Source organism: Nothobranchius furzeri, unplaced genomic scaffold (genome assembly GCF_043380555.1).
Source record: "Nothobranchius furzeri strain GRZ-AD unplaced genomic scaffold, NfurGRZ-RIMD1 Scf022, whole genome shotgun sequence".
Taxonomy (NCBI): Eukaryota; Metazoa; Chordata; class Actinopteri; order Cyprinodontiformes; family Nothobranchiidae; genus Nothobranchius; species Nothobranchius furzeri.
Window position 1 is genome coordinate 1,536,417 of NW_027223039.1, and position 13,718 is coordinate 1,550,134.

Here is a 13,718-nt window from a genome sequence, read left to right on the forward strand (position 1 = left end):
GCTGTTGGAGGCTGGCTGCAGCTCCTCCACCCCGCCACCAGCTGCTGGAGGCTGCCTGCAGCTCCTGCACCCCGCCATCAGCTGCTGGAGGCCGGCTGCAGCTCCTCCACCCCGCCACCAGCTGCTGGAGGCTGCCTGCAGCTCCTCCACCCCGCCATCAGCTGCTGGAGGCTGCCTGCAGCTCCTGCACCCCTTCATCAGCTGCTGGAGGCTGGCTGCAGCTCCTCCACCCTGCCATCAGCTGCTGGAGGCTTCTGTTCCTCCACCCCGCCATCGGCAGCTGGAGGCTGGCTGCTGGAGGCTGGCTGCTGCTCCTCCACCCCGCCATCACCAGCTGGAGGCTGGCTGCAATTCCTGCACCCCGCCATCAGCTGCTGGAGGCTGGCTGCAGCTCCTCCACCCCGCCATCAGCTGCTGGAGGCTGCCTGCAGCTCCTGCACCCCGCCATCAGCTGCTGGTGGCTGCCTGCAGCTCCTGCACCCCGCCATCAGCTGCTGGAGGCTGGTGCAGCTCCTCCACCCCGCCATCAGCTGCTGGAGGCTGGCTTCTGCTCCTCCACCCCGCCACCAGCTGCTGGAGGCTGGCTGCTGGTCCTGCACCCCGCCATCAGCTGCTGGAGGCTTCTGTTCCTCCACCCCGCCATCAGCATCTGGAGGCTGGCTGCTGGAGGCTGGCTGCTGCTCCTCCACCCCGCCATCACCAGCTGGAGGCTGGCTGCAGCTCCTGCACCCCGCCATCAGCTGCTGGAGGCTGCCTGGAGCTCCTGCACCCCGCCATCAGCTGCTGGAGGCTTCTGTTCCTCCACCCCGCCATCAGCAGCTGGAGGCTGGCTGCTGGAGGCTGGCTGCTGCTCCTCCACCCCGCCCTCACCAGCTGGAGGCTGGCTGCAGCTCCTGCACCCAGCCATCAGCTGCTGGAGGCTGCCTGCAGCTCCTGCACCCCGCCATCAGCTGCTGGAGGCTGGCTGCTGCTCCTGCACCCCGCCATCAGCTGCTGGAGGCTGGCTGCTGCTCCTCCACCCCACCATGACCTGCTGGAGGCTGGCTGCAGCTCCTCCACCCCGCCATCAGCTGCTGGAGGCTTCTGTTCCTCCACCCCGCCATCAGCTGCTGGAGGCTGCCTGGAGCTCCTCCACCCCGCCATCCGCTGCTGGAGGCTGGCTTCTGCTCCTCCACCCCGCCACCAGCTGCTGGAGGCTGGCTGCTGCTCCTGCACCCCGCCATCAGCTGCTGGAGGCTTCTGTTCCTCCACCCCGCCATCAGCAGCTGGAGGCTGGCTGCTGGAGGCTGGCTGCTGCTCCTCCACCCCGCGATCACCAGCTGGAGGCTGGCTGCAGCTCCTGCACCCCGCCATCAGCTGCTGGAGGCTGCCTGGAGCTCCTGCACCCCGCCATCAGCTGCTGGAGGCTTCTGTTCCTCCACCCCGCCATCAGCAGCTGGAGGCTGGCTGCTGGAGGCTGCCTGCAGCTCCTGCACCCCGACATCAGCTGCTGGAGGCTACCTGCAGCTCCTCCACCCCGCCATCAGCTGCTGGAGGCTGCCTGCAGCTCCTGCACCCCGCCATCAGCTGCTGGTGGCTGCCTGCAGCTCCTGCACCCCGCCATCAGCTGCTGGAGGCTGGTGCAGCTCCTCCACCCCGCCATCAGCTGCTGGAGGCTGGCTTCTGCTCCTCCACCCCGCCACCAGCTGCTGGAGGCTGGCTGCTGCTCCTGCACCCCGCCATCAGCTGCTGGAGGCTTCTGTTCCTCCACCCCGCCATCAGCAGCTGGAGGCTGGCTGCTGGAGGCTGGCTGCTGCTCCTCCACCCCGCCATCACCAGCTGGAGGTTGGCTGCAGCTCCTGCACCCCGCCATCAGCTGCTGGAGGCTGCCTGCAGCTCCTGCACCCCGCCATCAGCTGCTGGAGGCTGGCTGCTGCTCCTCCACCCCACCATGACCTGCTGGAGGCTGGCTGCAGCTCCTCCACCCCGCCATCAGCTGCTGGAGGCTGCCTGCAGCTCCTGCACCCCGCCATCAGCTGCTGGAGGCTGCCTGCAGCTCCTGCACCCCGCCATCAGCTGCTGGAGGCTGGCTGCAGCTCCTGCACCCCGCCATCAGCTGTTGGAGGCTGGCTGCAGCTCCTCCACCCCGCCACCAGCTGCTGGAGGCTGCCTGCAGCTCCTGCACCCCGCCATCAGCTGCTGGAGGCCGGCTGCAGCTCCTCCACCCCGCCACCAGCTGCTGGAGGCTGCCTGCAGCTCCTCCACCCCGCCATCAGCTGCTGGAGGCTGCCTGCAGCTCCTGCACCCCTTCATCAGCTGCTGGAGGCTGGCTGCAGCTCCTGCACCCCGCCATCAGCTGCTGGAGGCTGGCTGCTGCTCCTCCACCCCACCATGACCTGCTGGAGGCTGGCTGCAGCTCCTCCACCCCGCCATCAGCTGCTGGAGGCTGCCTGCAGCTCCTGCACCCCGCCATCAGCTGCTGGAGGCTGCCTGCAGCTCCTGCACCCCGCCATCAGCTGCTGGAGGCTGGCTTCAGCTCCTGCACCCCGCCATCAGCTGTTGGAGGCTGGCTGCAGCTCCTCCACCCCGCCACCAGCTGCTGGAGGCTGCCTGCAGCTCCTGCACCCCGCCATCAGCTGCTGGTGGCCGGCTGCAGCTCCTCCACCCCGCCACCAGCTGCTGGAGGCTGCCTGCAGCTCCTCCACCCCGCCATCAGCTGCTGGAGGCTGCCTGCAGCTCCTGCACCCCTTCATCAGCTGCTGGAGGCTGGCTGCAGCTCCTCCACCCTGCCATCAGCTGCTGGAGGCTTCTGTTCCTCCACCCCGCCATCGGCAGCTGGAGGCTGGCTGCTGGAGGCTGGCTGCTGCTCCTCCACCCCGCCATCACCAGCTGGAGGCTGGCTGCAACTCCTGCACCCCACCATCAGCTGCTGGAGGCTGGCTGCAGCTCCTCCACCCCGCCATCAGCTGCTGGAGGCTGCCTGCAGCTCCTGCACCCCGCCATCAGCTGCTGGTGGCTGCCTGCAGCTCCTGCACCCCGCCATCAGCTGCTGGAGGCTGGTGCAGCTCCTCCACACCGCCATCAGCTGCTGGAGGCTGGCTTCTGCTCCTCCACCCCGCCACCAGCTGCTGGAGGCTGGCTGCTGCTCCTGCACCCCGCCATCAGCTGCTGGAGGCTTCTGTTCCTCCACCCCGCCATCAGCAGCTGGAGGCTGGCTGCTGGAGGCTGGCTGCTGCTCCTCCACCCCGCCATCACCAGCTGGAGGCTGGCTGCAGCTCCTGCACCCCGCCATCAGCTGCTGGAGGCTGCCTGGAGCTCCTGCACCCCGCCATCAGCTGCTGGAGGCTTCTGTTCCTCCACCCCGCCATCAGCAGCTGGAGGCTGGCTGCTGGAGGCTGCCTGCAGCTCCTGCACCCCGCCATCAGCTGCTGGAGGCTACCTGCAGCTCCTCCACCCCGCCATCAGCTGCTGGAGGCTGCCTGCAGCTCCTGCACCCCGCCATCAGCGGCTGGTGGCTGCCTGCAGCTCCTGCACCCCGCCATCAGCTGCTGGAGGCTGGTGCAGCTCTTTCACCCCGCCATCAGCTGCTGGAGGCTGGCTTCTGCTCCTCCACCCCGCCACCAGCTGCTGGAGGCTGGCTGCTGCTCCTGCACCCCGCCATCAGCTGCTGGAGGCTTCTGTTCCTCCACCCCGCCATCAGCAGCTGGAGGCTGGCTGCTGGAGGCTGGCTGCTGCTCCTCCACCCCGCCATCACCAGCTGGAGGTTGGCTGCAGCTCCTGCACCCCGCCATCAGCTGCTGGAGGCTGCCTGCAGCTCCTGCACCCCGCCATCAGCTGCTGGAGGCTGGCTGCTGCTCCTCCACCCCACCATGACCTGCTGGAGGCTGGCTGCAGCTCCTCCACCCCGCCATCAGCTGCTGGAGGCTGCCTGCAGTTCCTGCACCCCGCCATCAGCTGCTGGAGGCTGCCTGCAGCTCCTGCACCCCGCCATCAGCTGCTGGAGGCTGGCTGCAGCTCCTGCCCCCCGCCATCAGCTGTTGGAGGCTGGCTGCAGCTCCTCCACCCCGCCACCAGCTGCTGGAGGCTGCCTGCAGCTCCTGCACCCCGCCATCAGCTGCTGGAGGCCGGCTGCAGCTCCTCCACCCCGCCACCAGCTGCTGGAGGCTGCCTGCAGCTCCTCCACCCCGCCATCAGCTGCTGGAGGCTGCCTGCAGCTCCTGCACCCCTTCATCAGCTGCTGGAGGCTGGCTGCAGCTCCTCCACCCTGCCATCAGCTGCTGGAGGCTTCTGTTCCTCCACCCCGCCATCGGCAGCTGGAGGCTGGCTGCTGGAGGCTGGCTGCTGCTCCTCCACCCCGCCATCACCAGCTGGAGGCTGGCTGCAACTCCTGCACCCCGCCATCAGCTGCTGGAGGCTGGCTGCAGCTCCTCCACCCCGCCATCAGCTGCTGGAGGCTGCCTGCAGCTCCTGCACCCCGCCATCAGCTGCTGGTGGCTGCCTGCAGCTCCTGCACCCCGCCATCAGCTGCTGGAGGCTGGTGCAGCTCCTCCACCCCGCCATCAGCTGCTGGAGGCTGGCTTCTGCTCCTCCACCCCGCCACCAGCTGCTGGAGGCTGGCTGCTGCTCCTGCACCCCGCCATCAGCTGCTGGAGGCTTCTGTTCCTCCACCCCGCCATCAGCATCTGGAGGCTGGCTGCTGGAGGCTGGCTGCTGCTCCTCCACCCCGCCATCACCAGCTGGAGGCTGGCTGCAGCTCCTGCACCCCGCCATCAGCTGCTGGAGGCTGCCTGGAGCTCCTGCACCCCGCCATCAGCTGCTGGAGGCTTCTGTTCCTCCACCCCGCCATCAGCAGCTGGAGGCTGGCTGCTGGAGGCTGGCTGCTGCTCCTCCACCCCGCCATCACCAGCTGGAGGCTGGCTGCAGCTCCTGCACCCCGCCATCAGCTGCTGGATGCTGCCTGCAGCTCCTGCACCCCGCCATCAGCTGCTGGAGGCTGGCTGCTGCTCCTGCACCCCGCCATCAGCTGCTGGAGGCTGGCTGCTGCTCCTCCACCCCACCATGACCTGCTGGAGGCTGGCTGCAGCTCCTCCACCCCGCCATCAGCTGCTGGAGGCTGCCTGAAGCTCCTGCACCCCGCCATCAGCTGCTGGAGGCTGCCTGCAGCTCCTGCACCCCGCCATCAGCTGCTGGAGACTGGCTGCAGCTCCTCCACCCCGCCATCCGCTGCTGGAGGCTGGCTTCTGCTCCTCCACCCCGCCACCAGCTGCTGGAGGCTGGCTGCAGCTCCTGCACCCCTTCATCAGCTGCTGGAGGCTGGCTGCAGCTCCTCCACCCTGCCATCAGCTGCTGGAGGCTTCTGTTCCTCCACCCCGCCATCGGCAGCTGGAGGCTGGCTGCTGGAGGCTGGCTGCTGCTCCTCCACCCCGCCATCAGCTGCTGGAGGCTGGTGCAGCTCCTCCACCCCGCCATCAGCTGCTGGAGGCTGGCTTCTGCTCCTCCACCCCGCCACCAGCTGCTGGAGGCTGGCTGCTGCTCCTGCACCCCGCCATCAGCTGCTGGAGGCTTCTGTTCCTCCACCCCGCCATCAGCAGCTGGAGGCTGGCTGCTGGAGGCTGGCTGCTGCTCCTCCACCCCGCCATCACCAGCTGGAGGCTGGCTGCAGCTCCTGCACCCCGCCATCAGCTGCTGGAGGCTGCCTGGAGCTCCTGCACCCCGCCATCAGCTGCTGGAGGCTTCTGTTCCTCCACCCCGCCATCAGCAGCTGGAGGCTGGCTGCTGGAGGCTGCCTGCAGCTCCTGCACCCCGCCATCAGCTGCTGGAGGCTACCTGCAGCTCCTCCACCCCGCCATCAGCTGCTGGAGGCTGCCTGCAGCTCCTGCACCCCGCCATCAGCTGCTGGTGGCTGCCTGCAGCTCCTGCACCCCGCCATCAGCTGCTGGAGGCTGGTGCAGCTCCTCCACCCCGCCATCAGCTGCTGGAGGCTGGCTTCTGCTCCTCCACCCCGCCACCAGCTGCTGGAGGCTGGCTGCTGCTCCTGCACCCCGCCATCAGCTGCTGGAGGCTTCTGTTCCTCCACCCCGCCATCAGCAGCTGGAGGCTGGCTGCTGGAGGCTGGCTGCTGCTCCTCCACCCCGCCATCACCAGCTGGAGGTTGGCTGCAGCTCCTGCACCCCGCCATCAGCTGCTGGAGGCTGCCTGCAGCTCCTGCACCCCGCCATCAGCTGCTGGAGGCTGGCTGCTGCTCCTCCACCCCACCATGACCTGCTGGAGGCTGGCTGCAGCTCCTCCACCCCGCCATCAGCTGCTGGAGGCTGCCTGCAGCTCCTGCACCCCGCCATCAGCTGCTGGAGGCTGCCTGCAGCTCCTGCACCCCGCCATCAGCTGCTGGAGGCTGGCTGCAGCTCCTGCCCCCCGCCATCAGCTGTTGGAGGCTGGCTGCAGCTCCTCCACCCCGCCACCAGCTGCTGGAGGCTGCCTGCAGCTCCTGCACCCCGCCATCAGCTGCTGGAGGCCGGCTGCAGCTCCTCCACCCCGCCACCAGCTGCTGGAGGCTGCCTGCAGCTCCTCCACCCCGCCATCAGCTGCTGGAGGCTGCCTGCAGCTCCTGCACCCCTTCATCAGCTGCTGGAGGCTGGCTGCAGCTCCTCCACCCTGCCATCAGCTGCTGGAGGCTTCTGTTCCTCCACCCCGCCATCGGCAGCTGGAGGCTGGCTGCTGGAGGCTGGCTGCTGCTCCTCCACCCCGCCATCACCAGCTGGAGGCTGGCTGCAACTCCTGCACCCCGCCATCAGCTGCTGGAGGCTGGCTGCAGCTCCTCCACCCCGCCATCAGCTGCTGGAGGCTGCCTGCAGCTCCTGCACCCCGCCATCAGCTGCTGGAGGCTGGTGCAGCTCCTCCACCCCGCCATCAGCTGCTGGAGGCTGGCTTCTGCTCCTCCACCCCGCCACCAGCTGCTGGAGGCTGGCTGCTGCTCCTGCACCCCGCCATCAGCTGCTGGAGGCTTCTGTTCCTCCACCCCGCCATCAGCATCTGGAGGCTGGCTGCTGGAGGCTGGCTGCTGCTCCTCCACCCCGCCATCACCAGCTGGAGGCTGGCTGCAGCTCCTGCACCCCGCCATCAGCTGCTGGAGGCTGCCTGGAGCTCCTGCACCCCGCCATCAGCTGCTGGAGGCTTCTTTTCCTCCACCCCGCCATCAGCAGCTGGAGGCTGGCTGCTGGAGGCTGGCTGCTGCTCCTCCACCCCGCCATCACCAGCTGGAGGCTGGCTGCAGCTCCTGCACCCCGCCATCAGCTGCTGGATGCTGCCTGCAGCTCCTGCACCCCGCCATCAGCTGCTGGAGGCTGGCTGCTGCTCCTGCACCCCGCCATCAGCTGCTGGAGGCTGGCTGCTGCTCCTCCACCCCACCATGACCTGCTGGAGGCTGGCTGCAGCTCCTCCACCCCGCCATCAGCTGCTGGAGGCTGCCTGAAGCTCCTGCACCCCGCCATCAGCTGCTGGAGGCTGCCTGCAGCTCCTGCACCCCGCCATCAGCTGCTGGAGACTGGCTGCAGCTCCTCCACCCCGCCATCCGCTGCTGGAGGCTGGCTTCTGCTCCTCCACCCCGCCACCAGCTGCTGGAGGCTGGCTGCTGCTCCTGCACCCCGCCATCAGCTGCTGGAGGCTTCTGTTCCTCCACCCCGCCATCAGCAGCTGGAGGCTGGCTGCTGGAGGCTGGCTGCTGCTCCTCCACCCCGCCATCACCAGCTGGAGGCTGGCTGCAGCTCCTGCACCCCGCCATCAGCTGCTGGAGGCTGCCTGGAGCTCCTGCACCCCGTCATCAGCTGCTGGAGGCTTCTGTTCCTCCACCCCGCCATCAGCAGCTGGATGCTGGCTGCTGGAGGCTGGCTGCTGCTCCTCCACCCCGCCATCACCAGCTGGAGGCTGCCTGCAGCTCCTGCACCCCGCCATCAGCTGCTGGAGGCTACCTGCAGCTCCTCCACCCCGCCATCAGCTGCTGGAGGCTGGCTTCTGCTCCTCCACCCCGCCACCAGCTGCTGGAGGCTGCCTGGAGCTCCTGCACTCCACCATCAGCTGCTGGAGGCTGGCTGCAGCTCCTCCACCCCGCCATCAGCAGCTGGAGGCTGGCTGCTGGAGGCTGGCTGCTGCTCCTGCACCCCGCCATCAGCTGCTGGAGGCTGGCTGCTGCTCCTCCACCCCACCATCAGCTGCTGGAGGCTGCCTGCAGCTCCTGCACCCCGCCATCAGCTGCTGGAGGCTGCCTGCAGCTCCTGCACCCCGCCATCAGCTGCTGGAGGCTGGCTGCAGCTCCTCCACCCCGCCATCAGCTGCTGGAGGCTGGCTTCTGCTCCTCCACCCCGCCATCAGCTGCTGGAGGCTGGCTGCTGCTCCTGCACCCCGCCATCAGCTGCTGGAGGCTTCTGTTAATCCACCCCGCCATCAGCAGCTGGAGGCTGGCTGCTGCTCCTGCACCCCGCCATCAGCTGCTGGAGGCTGGCTGCTGGAGGCTGGCTGCAGCTCCTCCACCCCACCATCAGCTGCTGGACGCTGGCTGCAGCTCCTCCACCCCACCATCAGCTGCTGGACGCTGGCTGCAGCTCCTGCACCCCGCCATCAGCTGCTGGAGGCTGGCTGCTGCTCCTCCACCCCGCCACCAGCTGCTGGAGGCTGGCTGCAGCTCCTCCACCCCGCCATCAGCTGCTGGAGGCTGCCTGCAGCTCCTGCACCCCGCCATCAGCTGCTGGAGGCTGCCTGCAGCTCCTGCACCCCGCCATCAGCTGCTGGAGGCTGGCTGCAGCTCCTCCACCCCGCCATCAGCTGCTGGAGGCTGGCTTCTGCTCCTCCACCCCGCCATCAGCTGCTGGAGGCTGGCTGCTGCTCCTGCACCCCGCCATCAGCTGCTGGAGGCTTCTGTTAATCCACCCCGCCATCAGCAGCTGGAGGCTGGCTGCTGGAGGCTGGCTGCTGCTCCTCCACCCCGCCATCACCAGCTGGAGGCTGGCTGCAGCTCCTGCACCCCGCAATCAGCTGCTGGAGGCTGCCTGCAGCTCCTGCACCCCGCCATCAGCTGCTGGAGGCTGGCTGCTGCTCCTGCACCCCGCCATCAGCTGCTGGAGGCTGGCTGCTGCTCCTCCACCCCACCATGACCTGCTGGAGGCTAGCTGCAGCTCCTCCACCCCGCCATCCGCTGCTGGAGGCTGGCTTCTGCTCCTCCACCCCGCCACCAGCTGCTGGAGGCTGGCTGCTGCTCCTGCACCCCGCCATCAGCTGCTGGAGGCTGGCTGCAGCTCCTCCACCCCGCCATCCGCTGCTGGAGGCTGGCTTCTGCTCCTCCACCCCGCCACCAGCTGCTGGAGGCTGGCTGCTGCTCCTGCACCCCGCCATCAGCTGCTGGAGGCTTCTGTTCCTCCACCCCGCCATCAGCAGCTTGAGGCTGGCTGCTGGAGGCTGGCTGCTGCTCCTCCACCCCGCCATCACCAGCTGGAGGCTGGCTGCAGCTCCTGCACCCCGCCATCAGCTGCTGGAGGCTGCCTGGAGCTCCTGCACCCCGCCATCAGCTGCTGGAGGCTTCTGTTCCTCCACCCCGCCATCAGCAGCTGGAGGCTGGCTGCTGGAGGCTGGCTGCTGCTCTTCCACCCCGCCATCACCAGCTGGAGGCTGGCTGCAGCTCCTGCACCCCGCCATCAGCTGCTGGAGGCTGCCTGCGGCTCCTGCACCCCGCCATCAGCTGCTGGAGGCTGGCTGCTTCTCCTGCACCCCGCCATCAGCTGCTGGAGGCTGGCTGCTGCTCCTCCACCCCACCATGACCTGCTGGAGGCTGGCTGCTGCTCCTCCACCCCACCATGACCTGCTGGAGGCTGGCTGCAGCTCCTCCACCCCGCCATCAGCTGCTGGAGGCTGCCTGGAGCTCCTGCACCCCGCCATCAGCTGCTGGAGGCTTCTCTTCCTCCAACCCGCCATCAGCAGCTGGAGGCTGGCTGCTGCTCCTCCACCCCGCCATCACCAGCTGGAGGCTGGCTGCAGCTCCTGCACCCCGCCATCAGCTGCTGGAGGCTGCCTGCAGCTCCTGCACCCCGCCATCAGCTGCTGGACGCTGGCTGCTGCTCCTGCACCCCGCCATCAGCTGCTGGAGGCTGGCTGCTGCTCCTCCACCCCACCATGACCTGCTGGAGGCTAGCTGCAGCTCCTCCACCCCGCCATCCGCTGCTGGAGGCTGGCTTCTGCTCCTCCACCCCGCCACCAGCTGCTGGAGGCTGGCTGCTGCTCCTGCACCCCGCCATCAGCTGCTGGAGGGTTCTGTTCCTCCACCCCGCCATCACCAGCTGGAGGCTGCCTGGAGCTCCTGCACCCCGCCATCAGCTGCTGGAGGCTTCTGTTCCTCCACCCCGCCATCAGCAGCTGGAGGCTGGCTGCTGGAGGCTGCCTGCAGCTCCTGCACCCCGCCATCAGCTGCTGGAGGCTACCTGCAGCTCCTCCACCCCGCCATCAGCTGCTGGAGGCTGCCTGCAGCTCCTGCACACCGCCATCAGCTGCTGGTGGCTGCCTGCAGCTCCTGCACCCCGCCATCAGCTGCTGGAGGCTGGTGCAGCTCTTTCACCCCGCCACCAGCTGCTGGAGGCTGGCTGCTGCTCCTGCACCCCGCCATCAGCTGCTGGAGGCTTCTGTTCCTCCACCCCGCCATCAGCAGCTGGAGGCTGGCTGCTGGAGGCTGGCTGCTGCTCCTCCACCCCGCCATCACCAGCTGGAGGTTGGCTGCAGCTCCTGCACCCCGCCATCAGCTGCTGGAGGCTGCCTGCAGCTCCTGCACCCCGCCATCAGCTGCTGGAGGCTGGCTGCTGCTCCTCCACCCCACCATGACCTGCTGGAGGCTGGCTGCAGCTCCTCCACCCCGCCATCAGCTGCTGGAGGCTGCCTGCAGCTCCTGCACCCCGCCATCAGCTGCTGGAGGCTGCCTGCAGCTCCTGCACCCCGCCATCAGCTGCTGGAGGCTGGCTGCAGCTCCTGCCCCCCGCCATCAGCTGTCGGAGGCTGGCTGCAGCTCCTCCACCCCGCCACCAGCTGCTGGAGGCTGCCTGCAGCTCCTGCACCCCGCCATCAGCTGCTGGAGGCCGGCTGCAGCTCCTCCACCCCGCCACCAGCTGCTGGAGGCTGCCTGCAGCTCCTCCACCCCGCCATCAGCTGCTGGAGGCTGCCTGCAGCTCCTGCACCCCTTCATCAGCTGCTGGAGGCTGGCTGCAGCTCCTCCACCCTGCCATCAGCTGCTGGAGGCTTCTGTTCCTCCACCCCGCCATCGGCAGCTGGAGGCTGGCTGCTGGAGGCTGGCTGCTGCTCCTCCACCCCGCCATCACCAGCTGGAGGCTGGCTGCAACTCCTGCACCCCGCCATCAGCTGCTGGAGGCTGGCTGCAGCTCCTCCACCCCGCCATCAGCTGCTGGAGGCTGCCTGCAGCTCCTGCACCCCGCCATCAGCTGCTGGAGGCTGGCTGCAGCTCCTGCACCCCGCCATCAGCTGCTGGAGGCTGCCTGGAGCTCCTGCACCCCGCCATCAGCTGCTGGAGGCTTCTGTTCCTCCACCCCGCCATCAGCAGCTGGAGGCTGGCTGCTGGAGGCTGGCTGCTGCTCCTCCACCCCGCCATCACCAGCTGGAGGCTGGCTGCAGCTCCTGCACCCCGCCATCAGCTGCTGGATGCTGCCTGCAGCTCCTGCACCCCGCCATCAGCTGCTGGAGGCTGGCTGCTGCTCCTGCACCCCGCCATCAGCTGCTGGAGGCTGGCTGCTGCTCCTCCACCCCACCATGACCTGCTGGAGGCTGGCTGCAGCTCCTCCACCCCGCCATCAGCTGCTGGAGGCTGCCTGAAGCTCCTGCACCCCGCCATCAGCTGCTGGAGGCTGCCTGCAGCTCCTGCACCCCGCCATCAGCTGCTGGAGACTGGCTGCAGCTCCTCCACCCCGCCATCCGCTGCTGGAGGCTGGCTTCTGCTCCTCCACCCCGCCACCAGCTGCTGGAGGCTGGCTGCAGCTCCTGCACCCCTTCATCAGCTGCTGGAGGCTGGCTGCAGCTCCTCCACCCTGCCATCAGCTGCTGGAGGCTTCTGTTCCTCCACCCCGCCATCGGCAGCTGGAGGCTGGCTGCTGGAGGCTGGCTGCTGCTCCTCCACCCCGCCATCACCAGCTGGAGGCTGGCTGCAACTCCTGCACCCCGCCATCAGCTGCTGGAGGCTGGCTGCAGCTCCTCCACCCCGCCATCAGCTGCTGGTGGCTGCCTGCAGCTCCTGCACCCCGCCATCAGCTGCTGGAGGCTGGTGCAGCTCCTCCACCCCGCCATCAGCTGCTGGAGGCTGGCTTCTGCTCCTCCACCCCGCCACCAGCTGCTGGAGGCTGGCTGCTGCTCCTGCACCCCGCCATCAGCTGCTGGAGGCTTCTGTTCCTCCACCCCGCCATCAGCAGCTGGAGGCTGGCTGCTGGAGGCTGGCTGCTGCTCCTCCACCCCGCCATCACCAGCTGGAGGCTGGCTGCAGCTCCTGCACCCCGCCATCAGCTGCTGGAGGCTGCCTGGAGCTCCTGCACCCCGCCATCAGCTGCTGGAGGCTTCTGTTCCTCCACCCCGCCATCAGCAGCTGGAGGCTGGCTGCTGGAGGCTGCCTGCAGCTCCTGCACCCCGCCATCAGCTGCTGGAGGCTACCTGCAGCTCCTCCACCCCGCCATCAGCTGCTGGAGGCTGCCTGCAGCTCCTGCACCCCGCCATCAGCTGCTGGTGGCTGCCTGCAGCTCCTGCACCCCGCCATCAGCTGCTGGAGGCTGGTGCAGCTCCTCCACCCCGCCATCAGCTGCTGGAGGCTGGCTTCTGCTCCTCCACCCCGCCACCAGCTGCTGGAGGCTTCTGTTCCTCCACCCCGCCATCAGCAGCTGGAGGCTGGCTGCTGGAGGCTGGCTGCTGCTCCTCCACCCCGCCATCACCAGCTGGAGGTTGGCTGCAGCTCCTGCACCCCGCCATCAGCTGCTGGAGGCTGCCTGCAGCTCCTGCACCCCGCCATCAGCTGCTGGAGGCTGGCTGCTGCTCCTCCACCCCACCATGACCTGCTGGAGGCTGGCTGCAGCTCCTCCACCCCGCCATCAGCTGCTGGAGGCTGCCTGCAGCTCCTGCACCCCGCCATCAGCTGCTGGAGGCTGCCTGCAGCTCCTGCACCCCGCCATCAGCTGCTGGAGGCTGGCTGCAGCTCCTGCCCCCCGCCATCAGCTGTTGGAGGCTGGCTGCAGCTCCTCCACCCCGCCACCAGCTGCTGGAGGCTGCCTGCAGCTCCTGCACCCCGCCATCAGCTGCTGGAGGCCGGCTGCAGCTCCTCCACCCCGCCACCAGCTGCTGGAGGCTGCCTGCAGCTCCTCCACCCCGCCATCAGCTGCTGGAGGCTGCCTGCAGCTCCTGCACCCCTTCATCAGCTGCTGGAGGCTGGCTGCAGCTCCTCCACCCTGCCATCAGCTGCTGGAGGCTTCTGTTCCTCCACCCCGCCATCGGCAGCTGGAGGCTGGCTGCTGGAGGCTGGCTGCTGCTCCTCCACCCCGCCATCACCAGCTGGAGGCTGGCTGCAACTCCTGCACCCCGCCATCAGCTGCTGGAGGCTGGCTGCAGCTCCTCCACCCCGCCATCAGCTGCTGGAGGCTGCCTGCAGCTCCTGCACCCCGCCATCAGCTGCTGGTGGCTGCCTGCAGCTCCTGCACCCCGCCATCAGCTGCTGGAGGCTGGTG